Source organism: Phoenix dactylifera, chromosome 1, assembly GCF_051530095.1.
Source record: "Phoenix dactylifera cultivar Ajwa chromosome 1, Ajwa_hap1_PhDact_Kaust_v1.1, whole genome shotgun sequence".
Lineage (NCBI taxonomy): Eukaryota > Viridiplantae > Streptophyta > Magnoliopsida > Arecales > Arecaceae > Phoenix > Phoenix dactylifera.
This window is the reverse complement of record NC_143190.1, coordinates 8145523-8153771: the sequence shown is the minus strand read 5'-3', so window position 1 is coordinate 8153771 and position 8249 is coordinate 8145523. Positions and strand designations below refer to the sequence as shown.

The 8249-nt window shown below is 38.8% G+C and overlaps 1 long non-coding RNA gene across 1 annotated transcript; it reads right to left on the bottom strand.

Annotated features, from left to right (window-relative positions):
- Window positions 1-774: 774 nt before the first annotated feature.
- On the bottom strand, window positions 775-7488 carry LOC113462227 (uncharacterized). The gene is made up of 2 exons (XR_016400140.1): window positions 7042-7488; window positions 775-6629 (listed from the first exon to the last, which is right to left on the bottom strand). It is a non-coding gene; the product is annotated as an uncharacterized LOC113462227 (long non-coding RNA).
- Window positions 7489-8249: the final 761 nt, after the last annotated feature.

Here is an 8249-nt window from a genome sequence, read left to right as displayed (position 1 = left end):
GCGTGGTTCCGAACTGGGCCGTGGGAGGACGTGACAGTGGCGGGCAATTGGTGAGGTCTGACTTCTAGAGATTGGATGCCTTCTGAGGTCGGACGCTTTCTAGGTCGGGCTTTCCGAGGTTGAGAGTTCAGGGTCGGGCGCCTGGTCTGGCGCCAGGTCGTCCGAGGTTGGGCACCAGGTCGGTCGTCCGAGGTTGGGCGTCCGAGGTCGGCTATCCGAGGTCGGTTATCCGGGGACGGGCGTTTGAGGCCGGTCGTTTGATCAGGTGCTTTGGGGTGACCTGTATTTCCCTCAACAGAACTATTTAGGAGTTTTCAATTTTCTCCTAAACTTCAATTAGTGCAATTAAGTCATCAAACTTCCATTTTTTTTTCAATTCAGATTCTAGTTATGAATTCCATTGGGCTGCTGTGACAGAAATAGTCATATAAAATTATGTGACTTGCCAATGTGGCAAAAGGGGCTGGCGACGGCCGTAAGAGTGGTGGTGTTTCTCTTCAACAACGAGCAGCGATCAATTAATAATAGACTTGGGCACTGGGCCGGGCCGTGCCTGGCACAGCCCATTCAAGGGGGCCGTGCTGGGTCACGGGTTTCTGGCCCGCGGGCCGAGCCCGGCACGGCCCGCTTCGGGCCTGGGCCGGCACGGCCCGCTCTTGGCCCGCGGGCCAAGCACGGCACGGCCCGCGGGCCAGCCCGGCACGGCCCGTCTCCATTAAAATAAATGCTTCATAAATTTTTTTTAATAAATTAATAAATATTGAAAACTAAGAATTTATTAATATAAAGCCACCTTAATGGTGGGGGGTTTGGCATAGACCCCTACCAGTTTATTAATTTAAATCAAAATGGTACATGAAGGGAGGTTTGGACCTTGGTCTGACCTCCAGAATACAATAAGAAAGGAGAAAAAATAGAGATGACTCACTTTAACAATTAAAAAAATAAAAATGTATAATTATAAAAAAATTAAGAAATCTTACTAATCATCAGTGATTCAGTGAATCAGTATTCACTCTTCAGTAGTGTTTGTATCATCATCATCAGAGGATGTTGTATTATGTCCACCTTTATCTTGAAGTCTTGCCTCAGCATCCAACCAATCTTTGAAGCAGAGAAGCATCTCAACCGTTTCGCCCGTCATCCTACTTCTCTTTTCGTCAAGAACACGCCGACCTGCACTAAAAGCGGATTCCGATGCTACCGTGGACATCGGCACAGCTAAAATATCGCGTGCAATTACAGACATAACAGGATATTGATTTTTAACACTCTTCCACCAAGATAATACATCTAGACTCTCTATTTGATTTTCATCATATGCAGACTGAAGATCATTTCGTAAATAAAATTCTAGTTCACTACTTAAAGATGAAGAAGATGAAGATAAACTTGAAGCATGTGTGTGTTTTCTCTGTGCAATGAATGAAAAAATAGACGACGAACGAGAACTACTAGAAGAAGAAATAGAGCTTTGTACGGAAAATCTAGATCTACGAATTTTTTCATCATATATAGCATAAATATCATAAAGAAGTTGTTTTACCTTATTTTTAGCAGGTTCAGGATCTTGAATCATATTTTCACAGTATGCATCAAGTAAAATTAGCACGCCATTCAATTTAACTCTTGGATCAAATACAGCAGCTAAGTTATGCATAGGACATATCTTGTCCCAATACTCATTCCATTTAGATTCCATTTAGTTAATAATAGGCATTAAAACATCATCATATCTATGTTCTGTAAATTTTTGACTAATTATATATGCTTGTTGTAAAAATGAACATGAAGTTGGATAATAAATACCAGAAAGAACATTGGTAGCATTATAAAAACTAAGCAAAAAATCTTCCAAAATTTTTCCTTTATTCCAATCAGTTTCAGTCAATGTAAAGCCTAATCCACGATCATTAATATATGCACTTAATAAGTTTTTATATGGGTATGCATCATGTATCATGCTATATGTTGAGTTCCAACGAGTAATTACATCAAGTTTAAATTTTTTAAAATGTTTACCATGATTTATACATAGTTTCTTAAATTCTTGAAGTCTTGATCTTGAAGCATGAATAAAAGAAATTGCATTTCTAATTTTTGAAATCACATCTTGAATCATGCCCATGCCATCTTGAACAGAAAGATTTAAGATATGACATGCACATCTAATATGCAATAAATTTCCATCTAACATGGGATGCAATGAGTCTTTTAATAATGTAACAGCAGAATTATTATTAGATGCATTATCAAAAGTAATAGACATAATTTTATCATTAATATTATATGAACATGCAGTTTGATAAATGACATTTGAAATTTGTTGCCCAGAATGTGGAAAATCAAAAGCACGAAAAGCAAGAATACGTTTATTTAATTGCCAATCATTATCAATATAATGAGCAGTAATGGCAATAAAATAATTACTACCTACAGATGCTGACCAAATATCAGAAGTTAATGAAATTTTTACATTTAAAGTAGAAAGTGTTTCAATTAAACTTTGTCTCATTGCTAAAAAGTTAGTCATAGCTACTCTTCTAAATGTACGCCTACTAGTTCTTTTGTAAGCAGGTTGTAGGTTTAATTGAACATATTCTTCAAAATTAAAAGATTCACATAAACTAAAAGGTAATTCATCCTTAACTATCCATTTTACAAGTGCTTTTCTTTGATTTTCTTGATTATATGCAAAATTACCTACAAGTAATCCCCCTTGTATATTAAGGGTACTTTGAGTTTGAGCATGAGAATCATGCATCCTATGACTCTTTTGATGTCTTTTTAAATGCCCTGTTCCCCCACTACTACTACAACTATAAAGTTTGGCACATTTTTTACATTTAGCTTTCCAGACTCCATCAACCATAACTCTATCAAATTCCTTCCATACAGCACTAGTCCTCTTACGAGAAGAGGTTTGATCTTCACTCGGTTCACTAGTTCTAGAGGAACTAGGAACATGGGGTTGGGGATTAGTTTCTTCTCCCTCAGAAACAGGAGGAATGCCAAAATGACTTTCCTCAAAAGATGACATATCTAAATTGATGAATTCAATAAATAAAAACTAACCACAAGGAGGAATTGAGTAGAGGGTCGGAGGGCAGAGGCAGAGCCGAGATTCTGAGCTTCCTCTTGTGCTCTCAACAGGAGTGACCTTCTCTACCCAACAGGAACCTCCTCTTGTGTAGCACTTGAACACTTGCTAAATGCAAACTAAAAATTAAATTGTTAGAAGAGCACTTTAGAAGAGAGAAATAATAGTAGTAGAGAAGGAGAGAATAGTTGGTTTGGTGTGGTGAGAATGAGGGAGGAAAGGGGTATTTATAGAAGCCCAAAAAAAATTTTTCCCAAAATACCCCTCAATTTAGCCGTTTTTGGACTGTTGGGAGGGGCATTTTTGGAAAAATCCCAAAATAGCCGTTGGAAACGACTATTTTTCTCCCCCCCTCTCCAGACGGCCCGTGCCAGGCACGGCCCATCTCGTGCCGTGCCGGGCCCGGCCCGCCAATAGACGGGCCTGGGGCCGGGCCGGGCTTCGGTTCTCTGCTGAGCGGGCCGTGCCCGGCACGGCCCGTTTAGACCTCTGGCCCGGTGGGCCTGGGCTGGGCCGGCCCGGCACGGCCCGATGCCCAAGTCTAATTAATAACAAAAAAAACATAGAAAAAGAGGGGGACGGATTACATAAGAAAAGATTGTTCATTGATAAGGATGACAATATTCAAGTGATTGGATTTAAGCATTTTTATTTGTTTATTTTTTATCCTATCTTTGTTCCACTATTTTCCGGTTTCTTAGTTTCATATTTGTAATTTGAGGGAGAAAGATTGAATGATTTTGGTTTGGAGGAATGGTACATGTTTAATGTTTAGTTCCGGTTTTTCACTTTCTTCCTCAGAAACTTCAAGCAGTTGGATTGATATGGATTGACGTGGGATGTTTTCTTTATTTACTTTTTGAGATTCTTCATCCGACAGCAACTGGAAATGGATTGATGCTTGGTATTGAATTTGCTGGCAAACTTTGGTTGGAATTTCAAAATATTGGTAATGAGTTACTGCTTCGTGTGCTTTGAATATTGTCACACAGATTGTCAGGCCAAAAAAAACAAAAAATCAGCTTTCAAGAGCCCCCAATTAGTAGATTGGAATTATCATACTTTTCTGTGATAGGGTATCTATTTTTTCTCCATAGAAATCTTACCACCATAAGGATCGTGACTTAAGATCTCCAAATACTACTAATGACCGAACTTAAAAGAAGATACGTTGTCAAGTCTGCAGCAAATATGGGCACACAACCTTGAAGTGTTACCATCGCTTCGATCAATTCTATCAAGTAGAAGTTGCTTCTCCACAAGTAATTGTTGTTGCCGTGCATAATTCAACGTGGTACACAGACCCATATCTCTCTCATTACATGACTTCAGATTTATCTAATCTTCATTTTAGCTCTGACTACAATAGTTCTGACTAGGTTACCATACGAGATGGTTCAGGTTTGGCTATAAAAATCATTAGTCACTCTCTTTTACACACTTCTACTCATCCTATTCAACTTAAGAATATTTTACATATCCCTCAAATCACCAAAGAAATTTATCTTTATCTTAATTTACACACGATAATTTCTATTATTTTGAGTTTCACCGATAACCATTCTTCTGTGGAGGAGCTCACCTCCGCTCAAACCCTCCTCAAGGGCATGCTTAAGGACGAAGTTTTCTATTTCTTACCTGGGAGTGTCACCAAGAAGGCTTCTGCTGCATAGGCTGCATCAACTAGTATTTCTCAATTTCTTTGGCATCAATGTCTTAGCTATGCTTCAATGCCTCTTGTTTCTAGAATTCTTAGTAAATCATGTTTGCATTTTGGTAACAATAATAAAGTTTTAATTTGCTCTGCATGTCAATTAAGTAAGAGTTACTCTTTACCCTTTATGCACTCTCATTCTAGATCCTCTTCTCCTCTTGAACTTGTATATATTGATACTTGGAGGCCTTCAACTGTTATGTCGCATTTTGGGTATCATACTATATATACTTTTTTTAGATGATTATAGTCATTTCTCCTGGTATTATCGATTGAAAAATTATTCTGATATTTATCATATCTTTCGTATTTTTCGATTGCATGTTAAAAATATTTTACAATATAAAATTAAAATTTTCCAAATTGACTGTGCTCGTGAGTTTCAGTTGTGACTGTTTCAATAAGAATTGAATGATCATGGAATTGGTATCGTTTTTCATGCCTGCACACAGGGGCGGCCCAATGCATTTGGGGGCCTAAGGCAAACTCACTAAGAAGGGGCCTTTATTTATTTTTTTTTTGAAATGATGAAAGAATTTTTGAAGACTTTCTCTTGTTGACAGGAATCTATGCTTAGTTACGTATCACAGATTCTTTTTTTTAAACCTTGTTTACTATGTTTCAATCTTGAATAAGAATTAGTATATCTTTACACCCTTACGGGTTCATTACCGTATTTGCTCATTGTGTGCAAACAATATCACACTGTTTTCATCTCATCTCAGCTCACTGCTTGGTATCCTAGTTTATCCAGTGATCCACTATCAAAATTAGTCTAAGAGAGAGCCAATACCTTCTTCCTTGCTTCAGCTCATATCCTAAGCTCAGTATTGAATATTTTTTCTCTAACCTGTTTGAGTTTGGAAACATCCAACAATGCCAGCGTCCGCCAATTCTCATGATCGTACTACTTAAAATGTCTAATCCAAGGCCCCACATAGCATATGTGCTTGAGACTCTACAATTGCCCCAGCATGGAACTGATAGTCTGTGTTACCTTTCATGATCGAACTGCAACCACACATTTTTTGTATTCCATTTTCCACCATTCTCCTCCTTATCCTCTCTGCTTCTTCCCATTTTTCTGAAGCAGCATAAATATTCGATAGCACTACATATTGTGCATCATTAGTGGATCCAGCACTAGAATTCATGGTTCCAATCTCATTCCTCTCAAGCATTTCATCGAATGACTTACGAGCAACAGCGGGCTGATGACATTTACAGTACACAGAGACAAATGTGGCAGTCATTGTGTTGATACCAATAAGCATAGACAGGCAAATCAAAAAATATATTGTTGTATGCAGTTACAAGATTCATATTCATATGTTGTTACAAGACATACACAACCTAAAGACATATAGTTGCATATAGTGGGTGAATAGGTGTCAGATCAAATTTGTTGGACTTGTGACAGGGGACTACCAAATGGGAAAGACTCAAAAATCATAGAATGAGGTCATCTGACAATCAAAGAAGTAAAAACAGTGCCATCTCGCTGATGCTCAAAATCCATTTGGAATCTAGAAAATGTCTGATTTTTGCAATTGGTTAAACAAAAGATTGAAAAACCCCAAATGTATGACCAGCCTTTAGAATGCTCGCATCGAGAGCAACCGGAAAGAACCATCGGAATCTAAACTGGGGCTCCATGATGAGTTCAGTAACCAGCTGAAAAAAAAAAGAAGGCGAAACCCACCTGAACAGCTAAAAAGAGCTCTAGAAGATTCATCTTCACTTTTTTGTAGTAGTCGTGACCAACAGCCATTAGCAGTCGGCTCGTTGGTAAGGCGAGAGCTTCAAGCCCGATTTCTGTTTTTCCACCATTTTTACATTTAAATGCAAGCTATAAATGAGAAAGTGACGGAAAAAAACACTAAAAAAAAACCATTTCCCCCCTGCAATTTTTCTTGTATAAATTGCAAATTATCAACAGGAAACCAGGTAAATCTGTTCAAAAAGATAGTATTTTGATACGGTTTTGGCAACAATAGACCCAGAACGGACAACAAACAGCGATAAAACTCAAGTCCAAACTCAAATCTGCCCCTCCGCTTCTCAAAACCTGCAAACACAGGAAACCCAGCACCATCCAAGAAACAAAAATGATCTATACAGCACGATTATTGCCCTCTAAGGCTCTAAATCACATGGATGAGCGAAAAATCCATTTTTGAGGGATTCTGGAAGGAAAGAGGAAGAGGAGGAGGAGAAGAAGGCTCACCCAAAAATCGTAGGCAATGGAGGTGTGATCACTTGACAGCTATTCCTCAGCTCTCAGCTATTCCTCACCTCATCCCAGCCGTAAACGTATCCCAAATCCCTTGTCCCCACTCCACAGCGGCGTGGTTCAGGCTTTTGGGGCGGGGCCTTTTATTGGGCCGGGGCCTTAGGCGACCGCCTAGGGTGCCTAACGGTCGGGCCGGCCCTGCCTGCACACCTCCCAATAAGATGGACCTACAGAGCGCAAACATCGACATATTGTAGAAGTAGGCCTTCTTACTCTTCTTTTCCAATCTAATCTTCCTTCTAAATCTTGGGATATGGCCTTTGAAATTTCTAATTTTCTTATTGATCATTTACCCACATGTGCACTCCATTTTTCTTCACTTTAGAAAAAATTGTTTAATAAAAAGCTAGATTATGATTTTTTTCATATTTTTGGCTCCTTTTGTTTTTCCTATCTTCGTTCCTATAATAAAACTAAATTAGAATATTGTTCTCTTTCATGTGTCTTTTTTAGTTATCCTATAGGTTTTCATAGGTACCGATGCTATCATCCCTTTTTAGGATGTATTTTCATATCTTGTGATTTTATCTTTGATAAGACTGTTTTCTTATGCACAAAACTTTTCTAGTGATACTCCCAAGTCAACCAGTAGCTCTCCTGATGCCTCTTTTTTACCATGGCTTACACCTAAGCTGAATGATCTGTTAACATCAACCCATATTGATTCACCCATATCTTCAGCCCCAAGTCCTCAAACTCAGCCCAGTTCTTTACAAACACATGACAATGATCCAACCACAACATGTGACCAACGTTTTATAGCCACTACTTAACTTGTTGCTCCTAAACCGGTGACTTCTTCTCATATTAGTGGTCATCATATAGTCACATGCTCCAAGGATGGCATGCTAAAGCCACGTCGTTTTAGCACAACATATTCCTTGGCATTTGGAGCTTCCACTATCCTTGCCAAGCCCACCTACTTCACTCAAGCTCAACATGATCCTCAATGGCGCGAAGCGATGGCAGATAAGTACAATACCTTACTCTATAGTGGTATCTTGCTTTTAGTTCCACCCTCTCCTTTACAACATGTAATCGACTACAAATGGGTATTCAAAATCAAAAGGCGATCTAATGGCTCCATCGAGCACTATAAATCCTGTCCGATTGCTAAAAGCTTCAGTTAACAAGATGGTGTT